Source organism: Macaca nemestrina, chromosome 14 (genome assembly GCF_043159975.1).
Source record: "Macaca nemestrina isolate mMacNem1 chromosome 14, mMacNem.hap1, whole genome shotgun sequence".
Lineage (NCBI taxonomy): Eukaryota > Metazoa > Chordata > Mammalia > Primates > Cercopithecidae > Macaca > Macaca nemestrina.
In genome coordinates this window covers 40,576,077-40,594,095 of record NC_092138.1, presented here as the reverse complement: position 1 = coordinate 40,594,095, position 18,019 = coordinate 40,576,077, and the positions used below count along the sequence as shown (strand labels likewise).

The following is an 18,019-nucleotide window of genomic DNA, read 5'->3' as shown; positions in this document are numbered from 1 at the left end:
GTAAGGAGCAGCAAGATTTATTTAAAAAAGCAAAAGAACAAAGCTTCTACAGTATGGAAGGCTACCCGAGCAGGTTGTGGCTGCTGGCTTGGGTGGCCTGCTTTTATTCCCTTATCTGGCCTCACCTACATTCTGCTGATTGGTCCATTTCACAAAGAGCTGATTGGTCTGTTTTACAAAATGCTAATTGGTCCGTTTTGACAGAGTGCTGATTGGTGCATTTACAAACCTTTAGCTAGACAGAGAGCACTGATTGGTGCGTTTACAAACCTTTAGCTAGACACAGAGCGCTGATTGGTGCATTTACAATCCTTTAGCTAGACAGAAAAGTTCTCCAAGTCCCCACCCGACCCAGAAGCACAACCGGCTGGCACTCATCAAGAGAGTTTGCTGCACCTAGCCCAGGTGCGCCTGCAGTGCAGAGCGAGCTCCTCCCAGTCAATCAAGAGGAAAAGAGAGGAAGCGAGAAAACCACGGAGACCTGCTATGGTGGCCAACGATCCCGCAAAGAGGGAACCGCGGTCCACTCGCGGGATTCAGCCTCCCGTCAAGCCCAGCAGGCGCAGGCCGCGCCCAGTGCGGGGCTTGCCCAGCCACTGAACCCGGTCCAGCCCCGGAGCGCCGCGCCTGCCTCTGTCTTCACACTTCCCCGCCAGCAGAGGGAGCCAGCTCCGGCCTTGGCGAGGCCCAGAGAGGGGCCTTCCTAACGCAGCGGCGGGCTGAGGGGCTCCTGGAGCGCCGCCAGAGCAGACACGGAGACCGAGGAGGCACCGAGAGCCAGCGAGGGCTGCTAGCACGTTGTCACCTCTCAAAGCCATCAATATGGTAATTGATATAATTTCAAAATATGACTATGTATTGAATGTATTTTCAATGAATTGATTTACACTTTCAGCTATGATTTCCCCCTAAGCATTAGGAAGAATGTCAACCCTTTAAAAAAGAGAAAATGAAAATATATTTATATAATTCCAAAAGAGAATTACCACATTTGAATTTACTTCCTTTCTTTAAGCAGCACTCCAATGACACCATGAGAGAGAAAAATATCCATTTTCAAACCTACTGAGAAGTCGTTTCCGTGGCCATGCTCAAGTGTTTCACACTAGATTTTAGATTACAAACTTCTCTGCACAAATAGCAATATTGTAACAACATAATTATATATGTAAGGAAAAATTGAAAATAAGTATTAATACTTACATGTTAATATGCTTATAGTTAAGCATGATGGTTTTAGAGACAGGTAAAGAAAAGATACATTATAAGCATATACTGGTGCTCACGGCTCTCAGAGCCAACGAGTTACTTGTTTTATATCCTTAAACTAATAAACTTTAGTAATTTATTGTCTATTTTTTCTTACACAGGACCTCAGATGGAATTTTGTTATAACTAATTTTCCTCATTAACTGATAATATTACAGGAAAATGCCATGACTTTTGGCAGCAAATGGTAAAGATGCAAAACAGTGGGTTATTGGTCTAGAATGTGAGCATTCTAAGTCTATGATACGTCAGATGAAATGCAGGCTGTTTTAAAATTGTAAAATGGATGGCATTTTTGGGTAAAGTGGAAAATATGTCTGTTATAAAGGGTCTGACTCCAGTTTTTATGTTTGTCTGCTAACAGCTTTTAAACCTACCCATTTCACTTCCCCTTTTACCCCACATCTGGCAAAACTGATACAAACTTACAGCTCCTCTCTCAACTGGCACCAGAGAGAAGTTTAAACCATGTGCAAAAATGGCCACACCCCTAATCACAATGGAAAACCCATACCAATCTCTTTTCCTAAGTCTCTCCAGTCATTTTGAGACCTACTTGGAATCATCCTGCTCTCCCCCAGAAAAACCTCATTATGTAATAAAACACTTCATACCCTCTTGGTGTATGTGTGCTATCACCAGGCTTGCCATCCAAACCAACTTGTGGATAAGTATCCATCTTATTCCTTCATGTCGTGCGCGTCTGTGTGAAGAGACCACCAAACAGACTTTGTGTGAGCAATAAAGCTTTTTAATCATCTGGCTGCAGGTGTGCTAAGTCTGAAAAGAGAGTCAGCAAAGGGAGTTAGGGGTGGGGCAGTTTTACAGGATTTGGGTAGGTAGTGGAAAATTACAGTCAAAGGGGGTAGTTCTCTTGTGGGCAGGGGCGGGGGTCACAAGGTGCTCAGTCAGGGAGCTTCTGAGCCAGGAGAAGGAATTTTACCAAGTAATGTCATCAGTTAAGGCAGGAATCAGTCATTTTCACTTTTTTGTTGTTCTTCAGTTGCTTCAGGCCATCTGGATGTATACTGCAGGCTTGGGCTTAGAGGCCTGACACTTCAGAGTGGCTTTAGCATTCTTTCTTGTCTTTGTGGAAGGGTTTCCTCATCTGGATGTTCTCTTTCTTACTTTCTTTAGGTGACTAATTCTAAACACCCAGGATTTCTCTCAGTGGTGCATCTTACACAGATATACCCCGAGATTGATCTCAATCAACAGTCACATATGTGACTCCAGTTTTGTTGTTATTTGTTTTGTTTTGTTTTTTGAGACAGGGTCTCACTCTGTCACCCAGATTGGAGTGTAGTGGCGCGATTTCGGCTAACTGCAACCTCTGCCTCCCAGGTTCAAGCAATTCTCCTGCCTCAGCCTCCTGAGTAGCGGGGATTACAGGTGTGCACCACTACCGCCTGGCTAATTTTTGTATTTTTAGTAGACACCGGGTTTTCTCATGTTGGCCAGGCTGGTCTCGAACTGCTGACCTCAAATGATCCACCCACCTCAGCCTCCTAAAGTGCTGGGATTACAGGCGTGAGCCACCGCACCTGGCTATGACTCCAGTTTAATGACGGTAGATACCCTCTGGTGCAGAATTTAAAGTTTTTTAATCATTTGTGAATATGTAGATACACAAGATATGCTTATCTTAAAACTGGTCATTTGTGTATAGCTCCACCAACAATTTCAGAACTACTTTCTGTGTAGTTTACTCAGTGCTTTCCTTGTGTCTCCTAAAGGCAGTCATTTCCACCAGCATTTGAAATGTCTCGTAGGATACTCAAGGTGGAAATATATGCACTTTGAAATTAGAAAAAAAAATTAAAAATAGCTAATAGAAAGAAAAGAATTGGTAAATGTTGGAATTTCAGAGACACAGGTATTTGGGCATGTCATCTTTTTGTTTGTTCACATAATCATGACCTACCTAGGCAACCAATGTATAGAACATTCCTTCCCAAAAAAACCTTGACAAATTTAAAACAACGCAGTGTTTTCTCTCAAAGAAAATGTTAAAAAGTCGTGAAATAATAATTAACACAGCATTCCTGGTTATAGAAGTATTTAATTAAGACATCTTCATTTGATTTTAAGTTACTCTAGTGAAGAAGGTAGCATGCCAGTAATAGAGACTCGCTGTAATTGTTAATGATGATTCTGATGCACTTGTTCTTACGGAAAGCTAGGACAGCATTGAACATGGCCTTTGAAGACTTGCAGACCTAAGCTACAATCTTCATTGACTAGGTGTGACACAGCAAACAAGCTACTATTCTTCTCTTATTTTTCTCCATAAAATGGAATAAAAACATTGAATTCCCATGGCCATAGAAAGGATTACTGTACTTGACACAGAGCCCATAATAATAGCTATTGTTTCCATATTCACCCATATTTTACTCAGTGGAAATCACTTATTTGCATTTGTGTCTCCATTACTACATTGAAAGCTCCCTGTGGATAAGCATTATGTCTTTTCGTCACTATATTCCTAGAAAAAATCATTCCAAGAATATCTTGGGTCATCCATAAATGTAAGAGGCCTTAATTATTTATAATGTTGGTGATGTCAGACCAACCATACTCTTACTTTTTTGACTACATGCTGTATTGTTGCTGCAATATAACTGATTACTGTAAAATATGTACAAAAGTGACTGTAGTAATTTCTTTGTAGTATAAATAACCATTAGGAAGAAAAAGTGAGTCTATTGTTTTACATAACAATGGACTGCCAACTAAAAAGTCAGATGGTCAAGATACTCTCTAAATTACTATAAATCAAATACAAATTAACAACTTAAACATTAACATTTGCCTTGTAAACTACATTATTAGGCCAATTCATTTTATATATGAAAAGCTTTAATGTAAAGTTTATGAATGTTGCCTACATAGCAGTATTTTTGGAACAATGTTACTTAAAGCATTTTTGAAGAGTAATTTGGGTAATAGTTCAAATAAAATTATATAAAACATTGGCTTTCCAAGATCATCTGCCCTCATTTAATCCGAGGTAAATTATTTAAACATTTTAAAGTGGTGCTTGATACAATAGCTCCAACAGATTAAAAAGTTAAAATATCATAAATATTTATTGAGTACCTATTTCATGCCATAGACTATGTATAAGGTATAGTCCTGGCCCTGAAAAAAAATGCACAAACACATACATAGTTGACTACAGTGTTAGGGATTAATAGAGCTGTGCATTAAGTACTCCAGCATGTGAAAACAGAGGTTCAGAAAATTAATCCTGCCATTTGAAAGGAAGATCCAAAGAAGTCATGATAAGGTGTTTATGCTTGAAATGAATCTTGAAAGATAAATAGAGGTTTGAAAACAAGAACATTTTAGAAATAAAAGAGTATGTGCAGCTTTTGGCAATATGAGAAAGAATGTTTTGCTTGGGGAGAATGACAAGTAGTGCATTATGCCTGGAGCATAAAGAAGTGTCAGAGAGAGGTGTGAGATGAGAACAGAAAAGTAGACTGGGATCTCATCATGAAGCACCTTTGTATTTCAAGTTAGAAAGCTTGAATCTTAAACTATAAATTGAACTATAAACTAAAAATTGAAACCATCATATTGAGAATTTTAAGAATAGGATAGATAAAATCAAATTCACATTTTAGGATATTCTCTGGTTACCGTATGGAGAACAGGTTGAAGCATGGGAAATTGGTAGGCAGAGAGTAATAAAGTGAAGCAATAGTGTAGGGAAAAGATGAGATCTGAAACTATGGTAGTAGCCGTTGGGTTGGAGATGAGAAAATAGATATGAAAGACATTTAGAACCAGAATTTGTAAGATTTGGTGATAGACTATGAAAGATAAAAGCTGGTGAAGAAGAGCAGAGATTAGCTAGTTTATATCTTAGGCTAGATGGTACATGTAACTATTCTTTACTGCTATTGTAGCAGGATGAGCGGCAGACAAAACTCCTCAGACACTGAGTTAAAGAAGGAAGGGGTTTATTCTGCCAGGGGCATCGGCAAGACTTCTGTCTCAAGAGCCGAGCCCCCTGAGTGAGCAATTCCTGTCGCTTTTAAGGGCTCACAACTCTAAGGGGGTGCATGTGAGAGGGTCGTGATTGATTGAGCAAGCAGGGGGTACGTGACTGGGTGCTGCATGCACCGGTAATTAGATCGGAACAAAACAAGATAGGGATTTTCACAGTGCATTTCTATACAATGTCTGTAATCTATAGATAACAGAACCAATTAGGTCAGTGGTCGATCTTTAACTACCAGGTCCAGGGTGTGGCGCTGGGCTGTCTGCCTGTGGATTTCATTTCTGCCTTTTAGTTTTTACTTCTTTCTTTGGAGGCAGATATTGGGCATAAGACAATATGAGGGGTGGTCTCCTCCCTTATTCCCCCCTTTTGAGACTCTCACTCATTTTATTAGTGGGAGTTCTCACTTTCATTTTCACTACCCATGTCTTCTTGCAAGATAGATCGATAGTGATTTATATAGTACATTTGTGCTGAGGCATTTCGGTGAACTAAGGTAGCGATGAAGCTTTTTTCATTTTTCATTCGAAGAAGTACAGGTATCAAGCAAGGAAGCAGTAGGCAGGTTCCTATTATTATTATAACTCCTATTATAAGAGTTTTAAATCCTCCTAGCGCTGGGAACCATTTTCCAAACATAGCCCCAGGATCAAATCCATGCCACGCTTGCATGGGCACATGTGCCAGTTTTGTCATGTCTCTGACTATGTCTTCAGCTACTTGCCCTTGATTATCTATGTGTAGGCAGCAATTAGTAAGGTTAAACTTCCTGCAGATCTCTCCTTCAGCTGCTAGCAAGTAGTGAAGAGCTAATCTATTTTGATAGATAGCATTTCTCATCAGAGTTTCTTGCTGGGCCAGAATAGTCAAGGCTCTACCGGTTTTATTAGTGATTATTTCTAAGACAGCTTGTAATCGAGTGATTTGGTTGATCATGAAAATGGGGGTCTGGTATCCCCATGAGCCATTTTGTGCCCAAGTAGCAGGCCCATAATACTGTATGATTCTCTCAGGGGGCCATTCATCATCTTTCCAATTTCCTATAGCTATGCTTCCCTTTCCACGGGAAGCATAGACAGGGAAGCCCAGAAGTTTGCCTGTTTTTATGGGCCGTAGGAAGAAAGATGGTTTAATAGTGCCAGTAACACAACTACCTCCCCACTGGTCAGGTAATTTGGCATAAGCTCTATGCCCACATATCCAATACAATCCAGTGGGGGCTGTCCAGTCCCGGTGGGACTCCGGGTGGGTCCACATGGTTTGCAACTTTGGGAATTTGCTAAATGGACTCCTCTCTGTTTGATTTGAACTCCACCAAGTGACTGTTTTTGTGGTACCTTTATGCAGTTTCTGTTCCAGACAACTAAGTCATCCTACAGGAGTGAATTTTTTTCCTTCTCTAGCTATGCAATATTTTCCAATAATTGAGGCTTTTAGGACCCATAAATTATCAGGGTGATTCTTTTGAGCTGGGAATTCATCAGGAACTGGGTCTGTAGGCACTAATTCTCGGGCTTCCTATGGCCATTGATCTTCCATTACAGTTCCTCCACATATATAACATGAAGTGACATTGAGAGACTGGGCTACATGCTCAGCTAATTGCAAAAACAAACTTCTTGTTTTTCCTGGAATTTCTGGTACTGGTACATTTAGTTCATCATAGAAAGTTTGAAACACTGGCTCAGGAGAGTGTTTGTAAACTTCTCCTCAAAACAAGATATTTACTTGAGGATCCAGTCTGGCCCCATCAATTTCTAAGGTCCACACACTCCTCTTCTTTCCAGCAAGGATCAAGGGGATCGGTTATTACTAGCTATAAGGGGTTGCATTGTCCCTTAGTACAGGAAGGGCCATTTTTTCCTTTCTGAAGGTAGACTGGATCCTTTTCATCATTTTTTTCTTTTATCTAAGTGGCCTAAATGACACAAGACCAGTATTTACATTTATTTCCACACAGTCCTAATTTATGACAGATGTACTTATTTTCTGCCATATAGCCTCTTTTCTCATTAAGAGAACCACACCTTATTCCTAACTTATTACTATTAGTGACAGCACAGGCATCAAATTTTAAGGTGACTTGTTTGGGCACCCCCCCTTTTTTTATTCTGTTTTGGCTAACACTTTATGCGTATCATTTATGAGCTCCCACCAGTCCTTAGTCCTTAATCTTATTTTAAGAACTGTGGTCATGGGAGGCTCAGATGGGTCGTAACACACATCAGGTTGGTCATTTCCTGGGCTACATACCTTGTATAGAGTAATATTATACAAACAAGTTCTTTTTAGAGTTCCAGTACACTTATAATAACCGTAAAATAATAGGACCGTAGCAACCTTTTGTCCCACCTCAGTGACTTGATGTATACACTGGGAACAGCCCTCAGTCTGAGGAAGGTCAGTTGAAGTCCTTACTGTACAAGTCCAAATTTTAAGGAAAATGAGTCCCACGATGACTTTCCTCATGCTTCAGCCGTGTATGGACCAGTCAGCTTCCGGGTGTGACTGGAGCAGGGCTTGTCGTCTTCTTCAGAGTCACTTTGCAGGGATTGGCGAAGCTGCTCCCGTCCATGTACCGCTTACGGTCTACTAATGTTTAAGGATGGTCTCGGAGGTAGGGCCTGCTAGAATAAACTGAGTCCAACACCTCTACACAGTTATGTTCAACTGGGCTCTCTGATACTGGGAACAAGGTGGTGGAGTTTAGGGTTTTGCAAACTTCAGTGGTTATGTGGGGATTTTCACATAGCAAGCTTTGGTACTTGGTTAATCTAGCATTTGTTAACCAATGATGTCCTTTGGTATTTGTTAAAGTTACCACAGCATAGGGGGCCTTTATATTTAGGTTTTGCCTAAGGGTTAGTTTATCTGCTTCTTGTGCTAATAGGGCCATTGCTGCTAGGGCTCTTAGACCTGGGAGTCAGCCTTTGGAAACTCTGTCTAGTTGTTTTGAGAGATAGGCCACTGGCCTTGGCCAGGCCCCACAGTCTGGGTTAAAAACTCCAACTGCCATTTTTTCTCTTTCTGACACACAGAGTGTAAAGCGTTTTGTCAGGTCTGGTAGCTTCCAGGCTGGGGCCAACGTGAGTTTTTCTTTTAACTCATGAAAAACTCATTGCTGTTGGTTATAATAGATGTAGTTTATCTATGCTACATTTTTATTAACCGTCACCTACTAAAATATTGACTCAAATCCAGCAGCTATTTGATTTCAAGCTTTAAATTGATCTGGTATTCCTCGTGGGACTCCAGTTGCGTCTAAATAGACATGAGAGTCGAAAGACCCATAAGGGGCTTCTCTCGCTTTATGATGTCTTATTTTTCTTTCCCCTTCTGGTTGATGAAATGCCAGAGTGAAAGGGATAGCCAATTGGACTAAAGTACAAGTGCCACTCCAGTTATTCAGCAGAGTGCCCAGTAAAGGTCCATCACAATACCACCACACATCCGCTCAGGGATGAACAAAGGCTGACTGATTGATAAGCTCTTGAAAATTCTTAAGCTCACTGCATCCTTTCAGGTCGTCAAGGAATGCTAAGTTTCATCCCTGCCGTGAGAGACACAAAGTGAACTTAGTGTTGGGAGACGGAAGCTGGATGGCCCTCGGGGGCTGACCCGCAGGGACTTTGGGATATAGCAGAGAGAGCTTGGCATGACTTATTATTCCAGGCTATAGAATCCTGGAAAAGAGCTATCATGCACCCTACGCCTAGTCAACTGGGGGAACCACCTTAGTGGAAGGGGGACAGTCTGGGTCTCTGGCCTGCCATGTGCACAAGCATAACAATTGCTTTTGTTTAATGTGAGGATGTAATATTTGATCCATTTTAATCAGGCATTTTGCATCTTGGTATCCTGTCTTAAGTGCTAAAGTTTGTTTTAAGTCTTTAACTTCTATGATCCTCTAGTAAAATGAATGTATGATTTTAGGGAAATTACAAAAACCAGTTGGGGCCGCCTGTCCTTGCTCTTTAGTGGTCCACAGAACGTTGGACCAACTATGGCATGAAAGCTGTACATCTGGGGGCAACACTCCTGGTTGGCACTGGGGTCTTTATTGAAATCTCCCCGGATTAAATGGTCCTAGTTTACCAATGTCTAGTCTGAGGAGAGTCAGGAGGGACAGAAGTACTTTTCTGAAGTAGAAAGCTGTCTTTGACTTGGCAAGTCCTCACAGGGTATAACAAAGTAAGCATTAAATGCAATAGTTTGAGGTGTAATCGACTTGGTTATATTAATAACTAGATGGTCAGCAATAGAATGAGGAAAGAAGAAAGAGTAATAGAATAGATTAAAAGAGTTAAATTTTTCTTAGCTTTAGTTTGGTAGGGTTTTCCCCTGGGACTGTGGCCCATGACTCGGGAGGGGGTGGTGCTTTCTTGACTCGGGTGTGATGAGTCCATCCTTTCTTGCTGTACGAACAGCAGTCTTGGTGGTTAGCAGCACAAGGTAGGGTCCTTCCCAGGCTGGCTCAAGTCTTTCTTCTTTCCACCTTTCGATGAGAACATGATCTTCAGGCTGGTGCTGGTTTACTGGAAATTCTAGGGGTGGTACATGTGCTAAAAGACTTTTAGTTTTTTGGTTTTTTTTTTCCTTTGCGAGAAAGGAAAGTGGAAGATAAACCAAGTATATAATTTTTAAGAAATTAACCTTTTGTTTTAAATGTGGGGACCTTGGCAGTGGACTTTATAGTCCTTAGTGCCTTTTTACTAAGAAATTTCCTTTAGCACCTATTTTTATTAGTTTTTAAACCAAAGAAAGCCAAATACCATTTTACATTTAACAGTGCTTCTCGTATGATTTCTATACCAGATAAGCTAAATTTTATCTTTATATTAGTGTATTAATGTTAAACCTAATTTTAATAAAACCTTGTAGACATATTTATTTAATTTTTAATGTTTGACCTTAAGGTAAGATTTTATAGACTTTCTTTAACCTTTTATAATTTTTGCTAAAGAACAGGTTGGTGCTTTAAGAAAAACCTGTTATGCTTTTACTATAATATCCAGTTCACAGAAAAACTGGATGATACTTCTTTAACTTTAGCTAATATGTTTACACACAGAATATTCTTTACAATTAACATTTTAAACCTTGCTTAAACCTTCAAAACAGTAATTTTTAACTTTTTAATGTAGGTAAAAACGTACATTCTTATGCCTCCTTATAATCCTTTTACCAAAGGTATATTTTGTTTTTCTAATACACCTTGCACATAAACTCTTTTTTTTTTTTTTTTTTCCAATAGTTTTACATTCAGGAGGCTTAGTTACTTTTAAATTATACAACATTTTTTGCATAAATTCTTTTTTTTAACATACTTTTTTATAACCTTTTTTTTTTCTTTCACGACTTATACAGGCAATTTTTTTTAAATGCCTTAACTTTCTGACTTATTACAAACATTTCTTTCTTTAAACAACCAATTAATTTATTTCAGGACAAGAATTTACCATATAACATTCTTTTTATATAAATTCCGCCCCGCCCCTTTTTTTTTCCTTTTTTTTCCTCCCTTAGGATACTTCTGAACAGGTGAGTTGTGATCACAATGAGGTTTCCTCTAAAAGTTATTTATTTATTTATTTATTTTTTGCTTTTTGTTGTTGTTGTTGTCGTTGTTAGCAAAGCAGTTGCCGCTATAGATTGAATGCATTTGGGCCATCCTTGAGTTACTGGGTTAAGGATTTTTTTTGGATAGGAAGGCTTCTGTGCTTTCGGGATATGCCCTTGTTTACACTGACAACAAAGTAGTATTGGAGTGTAATAGAGTTATGGAAAATACGTTTAATTATCAATTACAGGTTTTAAATTTACCTTGGCTTTTAAAGGAATAGGGTACACTTTATTTTTTTTAACTACTTGTATATCTCTTTCTTTCTTTCTCTCTTTGACTTTGTCTGTCTCTCTTTGACTTTCCTTTTGCCTCTGCCTCTTCTTCTCTCTCTTCCTCTCTCTCTTTCTCTCTCTCTCTCTCTCTTCTTGACTCCCTCTTTGTCTGTCTCTTTCTCTCTTTCTCTTTGCCTCTTTTCCTCTCTCTTTCCGTTCTCTCTCTCTGCTGGTCTTTCCTTGCCTCTGCCAGCCGCTTATGCTGCTGTTCTCTCAACCACTGTGTGTTGGGGGTGGGGGTGTCTAAAACCAGCTGTAACCAAGTGTCTATGTACGGGAACTGGTCTGGGTTCCCTGGCTTACATGTTACCTTGTGCTATACCTTTGAAACAAGGGACCTGTCCCGGCTTCCTTCTAATGGCCAACCTACCTCTAATGCTGGCCAGTCTATCTTACACAAAGTTTTAAGTTTTCCTGGTGTCATAGTACTCCATAGTCTCCCTTAAATCCTTTTTTTGAAAATTTTCAACATAGTTCCTAGTGGGGTGGGCTTACTTTGTGCCTCATCCATGTTTCCTCTAGACGAAACACACCACGCTCACACCACACGCACACCATAAAAGAAAGAACAGGTAAAAAAGGTACACACACACTTTTGTAGTTTACACCAAACTAAAATCAAAACCAAAATCAGAGTATCCAGAAATCCAAGCCAGGTCAAAACCAAAACCAAAGTATGAAGCAATCCAAGTCAAGTCAAAAACAAAAACCAAAGTGCCGATATAGGCACAACGTGGGTGATCAGGCCACGCTTCCACTAAAGTGGAGTAAGGCAAGTTCCCAAGACCAATCCTGTCAAGCAATTCAAACCAAGTCAGAACTAAAACCAAAGTGCCGATAAAGGCACGACGTGGGTGATCAGGCCACGCTTCCACTCAAATGGAGTGGGCAAGTTCCCAAGACCGGTCCTGTCAAGCAATTCAAACCAAGTCAAAACCAAAACCAAACCAAAGTGCCGATAAAGGCACGCCATGGGTGATCAGGCCTTGCTTCCACTCAAACGGAGTGGGCAAGTTTCAAAGACTAGTCTTACCAAGTTTTAGATGTCCAGACTCCAATTGCCCATTCCTTCCCGGTGTTCAACCACTGCATTGATCCTCCACGGGGGCCTGCCACACACTGCTCTGGCGAGGCATCCCACCAGGGCAAATGCCTACCCGGGAACGCTCTCAGGATCTGTGTCGCTTGGGCTGGTCGGAGTCCCCCACAGGGATGTTCCACAGGGCAGGCTTAAGCCACCTAAGGAGCTGCCTCAACCATGCGCCAGTCACCTTGCTTCCCAGTCCAGGAACCAAGAAATGTAGCAGGACGAGCGGCAGACAAAACTCCTCAGACACCGAGTTAAAGAAGGAAGGGGTTTATTCGGCCAGGGGCATTGGCAAGACTTCTATCTCAAGAGCCGAGCCCCCAAGTGAGCAATTCCTGTCCCTTTTAAGGGCTCACAACTCTAAGAGGGAGCATGTGAGAGGGTCCTGATTGAGCAAGCAGGGGGTACATGACTGGGGGCTGTTTGCACCGGTAATTCGATCGGAACAAAACAAGATAGGGATTTTCACAGTGCATTTCTATACAATGTCTGTAATCTATAGATAACAGAACCAATTAGGTCAGTGGTCGATCTTTAACTACCAGGTCCAGGGTGCGTCGCCGGGCTGTCTGCCTGTGGATTTCATTTCTGCCTTTAGTTTTTACTTCTTCTTTCTTTGGAGGCAGAAATTGGGCATAAGACAATATAAGAGGTGGTCTCCTCCCTTACTATTATGTTGTAGTATCTATGGTGTTCCTCCAAGAACAATGGAGGCTGTCATTTGTGGGAAGGTGTGGCCACATGACTTACTTCAGCTAATGACGTTCAAGAATTGACATGTCTACTTCCAAGCGGAAGCTTTAGAAACCAGAGTGTGATTGTCCACACTCTCTTTCCCTTTGCCACAGAGCGCCTGATAATGTAATGGTGGCTGCTCCCATAGCCTGGGTACTTGAATACAAACTATAAAAAGCAAAATCCCCAGCCGTAGCACCCCAGTCATGCTATCTTTTGAATAACATACTTATGTCTGGAATGTTTTATCACTTAAGGAAACTTCAATTAGATTTTTATTTTTTAAATGTTTCATAAAAAAAGTAAAGTGCTCTACTGTATGCAACATTTTAATTCCTTCACCTCTCCCCTCATTCACAAATCAGTTTTATAGTTCTTACTCTCTTATTAAACCACTGAATTTTTGTTTGTTTTGAGATTTTTTTGTTATTATTGTTTTCTATGTAATGTAAATGGGGAGCCGAGCAAGAAGACAGGAGGCAGATGAGAACAAAGGTATCCTTTATTGGGCTCGCGAGCGAGGTTCACCCGTCCTCTAGGGGGAGGGCCAAGGAATTCACGATGGGGGCGGGTAATGGGGAGCCTTTTATAGGGCGAGGTAGGCGAGGTAGGTTTCAGTTTCTGAGGAATGACCTGTCCAGGAGCTTGCGCAGAATGGAGGTTTTTTGGCGGGTGCAGGCTTTTTTCGCGCACTGAGAGTCTTAGCAGGAAGTGAAGGGCAGGGAGTCCTAACAAAGGGCCTGCCATGCGGGGTGATACCGCCATGTTGGGTCTAGATTCCTGCCTAACATTGTATTATAACCATACCTTGATAATACTAAAGTGATGATGGAATAAAATTTAATTAAAAGCAGCAAGATTTGTGGGTTAGATGATGAGATTAGGAATAGATTTGAGAGATTAAATGTAGGTAATTATGTTGGCAGTTGTCAGATTTATGGAGTTAGTTTCTCAAAATTGAAGTGTACATAAGTGGTATAAGTGGATGTTAACCGAAGTCATGGAAGTAGATGTAACTTTACTACTTTTCATTATGAAAAAATAAACGATAGTGGAAGAGACTGTTGAAGGCGGAACCTTGAAATACACCAACACTTACTGGGAATTTAGACTTTACCTTGAAGGAAATTGTTTGTCAACAAAGGATTTAAATAGAAAAATGACATGATCAGAGCTCTGTGATTGAAAAGCCACTCTATACCTGAGATAATTGACTAAGAATAAGAAGAAACTGGTCATTAATAAATCTCTACATTCTTTGGTTTAAGTACGTTTATCCAGAAATTTTATCTTTGAATATACATGTTGCTCTTGAACAAGTTCTCCTTTGGCTACTCTAAAATTATGCCATAAGCAAATAGTCAGTGTTTGCTTTTGTAGTTCTTACTATATATCTGATATAATTCTTGGTTTCATGACTCCTGAACAGAACCAGAGGAGATACATGTTTTTGAAGGGAAAACAACTCTAAGAGCTGCATGTAATTGAAACTAGCGTGATTGTTCTACAGAATACCTCAGAATATATCATCTTATCCTCAGCAATAGCATAGTGCTAAACAAATAAAGGACACAAAGGAGAATAAGTTGCAATTGCTAACCTCAAAATAATTAGAATCAAGAGAGAAGCTGGTACAAAATTGCTGTGAAGATATTTAGTTTTTAAAAAAAATATGTTATTCAAGACTGGTAGGTAATGCCAAAGGCCACATGGTGCTATCTTTTGAATAACTTACTTATGTCTGGAATGTTTTATCACTTAAGGAAACTTCAATTAGATTTTCATTTTTTATGTTTCATAAAAAAAGTAAAGTGCTCTACTCTATACAAAATTTTAATTCCTTCATATTTCCCCTCATTCACAAATCAGTTTTATAGTCCTTACTCTCTTATTAAACTATGTCTAAATGCTAAATTCCAGTAAGAATATATTATCTGCAATGTTTCACTACTTAACAGTGAAAAATACTAGCAATGGCCAAAGATTCTATTTTGCATTACCCACATAATACAGTAAATTATTTGAGCCTAGGTCAGAAAATACTTTTCATAGTTGAGTCATCCAGTTAATAATGAAAAGATTAAGCATATATTTTGAAAGTCAAAAATAGTGCTATATCAATTGACCTATCACAGCCTGCTGACTCATGGAAGAGTTAGAAGAAATAGACTGTCTGTTATTTGGATGCATAGGCACAACAGGCAACAAAAAGAAAGGCCGGATAATATCTCACAAATGGCATAGGAAGGATTTTAACACTAGGGAAGGCTGGTTCTTTAAAATAAATGGATGATTGCAGAACACTCCAGATAGGCTGTTGACCTTGTCTGAGTAATTACCGAAGGGTAAAAAAAGAAAAAAAGAAACACAAACTATATAGAATGACCTCAAGTTGAATAAAACAGGAAATCCTCTTAGCTGAAATTGCCCTGTAATTTCTATTTGAGTGGAGCAAAAGAAAGATTTCTATTTCATACTTTACTTTTTCTTTCCAATTTATAACAATGTAATTCCATTTTAAATTAATGCAGCTACAATAATATTTTTCCTATTATACCCCGGTACACTGTAGGACTGCCTGTTCTATCTTGTGAACAGGTTATGGGTCTGTCACATAAAATGTTATTTTTAGTATAGTCTCTTCTTCTATGTAGTTATAATATAGTTTTTGGAATAACCTACAAATAGTAGCAGTTTTCTGTCAATTAAAACTCTGATTATCGGCCGGGCGCGGTGGCTCAAGCCTGTAATCCCAGCACTTTGGGAGGCCGAGACGGGCGGATCACTAGGTCAGGAGATCGAGACCATCCTGGCTAACATGGTGAAACCTCGTCTCTACTAAAAAATACAAAAAACTAGCTGGGCGAGGTGGCGGGAGCCTGTAGTCCCAGCTACTCAGGAGGCCGAGACAGGAGAATGGCGTAAACCCGGGAGGCGGAGCTTGCAGTGAGCTGAGTTCCGGCCACTGCACTCCAGCCTGGGCTACAGAGCGAGACTCCGTCTCAAAAAAAAAAAAAAAAAAAAACTCTGATTATCACTAATTTTATTCTAAATTGAATCTAGCATTTGGCCTGCATATATATTTGAATCAGAATATAAAACAGAGAAATTATGAAAAATAGAAAAAAATTGAAATAAGTATAATGAGTCTAAATGTGTATTAATGCAATATATTATATTACTACATAGCAATAACTTTTTTTTCAGTTAAACCCTAAATTTAAAAAATTAAGTGTATTACAGCTATATCTTTTGCAAGTGGTGTGGCTATTTTTTCTCTAAATTTCATTATCTGGTAAGTCCTAATAATAACAAAATTGAATATGTAGAAATAATTTATCATCATCAAGCAAGACATTTTGATTGTAACCCAAGAAGTATATTGTCCTGAACTAGATGCTAAGAAGCAGATATTCTTATATAACACTATTGTTATATCATCAAATCATTAAAGTTCTTATTGTGCAGCCTGGAAATTCTTAAAGGCCGATTGATTTTCAATGACAATGTTAAACATATATCTGTGAAAGGAATTTCTTAAATATAAGAGAATACAACAATAAAATTTGTTAATCATAAATTAATATTTTTATTTCCAAAAGCCTGAGAATATAAATGTAAGATACAGCATAACTATCTAATGACAAAGATGTTTAAAAATTCAAGATCTGTTGTATTGATGTGGGTTGGCTGTGTCCCCACCCAAATCTCACCTTGAATTGTAAGAATCCCCATGTGTCAAGCGGGGGGCCAGGTGGAGATAACTGAATAATGGAGGCAGTTTCCTCCATACTAGTCTTATGACAGTGAATAAGGCTCATGAGATCTGATGGTTTTATTTTTTTATTTTTTATTATACTTTAAGTTCTAGGGTACATGTGTACAGCATGCAGGTTTGTTACAAAGGTATACATCTGCCATGTTGGTTTGCTGCATCCATCAACTCATCATTTACATTAGGTTTTTCTCCTAATGCTATCCCTCCTGCAGCCCCCACCCTCTGACAGGCCCTGGTGTGTGATGTTCCCCACCCTGTGTCCAAGTGTTCTTATTGTTCATTTCCCATCTATGAGTGAGAACATGTGGTGTTTGATTTTCTGTCCTTGTGATAGTTTTTTGAGAATGATGGTTTCCAGCTTTATCCACGTCCCTGCAAAGCACATGAACTCATCCTTTTTTATGGCTGCATAGTATTCCATGGTGTATATGTGCCACAATTTCTTAATCCAGTCTATCATTGATGAACATTTTGGTTGGTTCCAAGTCTTTGCTATTGTGAAGAGTGCCAAAATAAACATACGTGTGCATGTGTCTTTATAGTAGAATGATTTATAATCCTTTGGGTATATACCCAGTAATGGGATCGTTAGTTCTAGATCCTTGAGGAATCTCCACACTGCCTTCCACAATGGTTGAACTACTTTACACTCCCACCAACAGTGTAAAAGCCTACCTATTTCTCCAAATCCTCTCCAGCATTTGTTGTTTCCTGACATTTTAATGATCGCCATTCTAACTGGCGTGAGATGGTGTCTCATTGTGGTTTTGATTTGCATTTCTCTGATGACCAGTGATAATGAGCATTTTTTCATGTGTCTGTTGGCTGCATAAATGTCTTCTTTTGAGAACTGTCTGTTCATATCCTTTGCCTACTTTTTGATGACGTTGTTTGTTTTTTTCTTGTAAATTTGTTTAAGTTCTTTGTAGATTCTGGATATTAGCCTTTTGTCAGATAAGTAGATTGCAAAAATTGTCTCCCATTCTGCAGGTTGCCTGTTCACTCTGATGGTAGTTTCTTTTGCCATGCAGAAGCTCTTTAGTTTAATTAGATCCCATTTGTATATTTTGGCTTTTGTTGCCATTGCTTTCGGTGTTTTAGTCATGAAGTCATTGCTCATGCCTATGTCCTGGATGGCATTGCCTAGGTTTCCTTCTAGGGTTTTTATGGTATTAGGTCTAACATTTAAGTCTTTAATCCATCTTCAATTAATTTTTGTATAAGGTGTAAGGAAGGGATGAAG

The 18,019-nt window shown here is 39.5% G+C and overlaps 1 long non-coding RNA gene across 1 annotated transcript in view; it reads left to right on the top strand.

Annotated features, from left to right (window-relative positions):
* Window positions 1–401: 401 nt before the first annotated feature.
* The window catches only part of LOC105489118 (uncharacterized), a 58,713-nt gene continuing 41,095 nt past the window's right edge, over window positions 402–18,019 (top strand). The window contains exon 1 of the long non-coding RNA XR_011612557.1: window positions 402–825. This is a non-coding gene — a long non-coding RNA (uncharacterized lncRNA). The remainder of the gene's footprint in view (window positions 826–18,019) is intronic.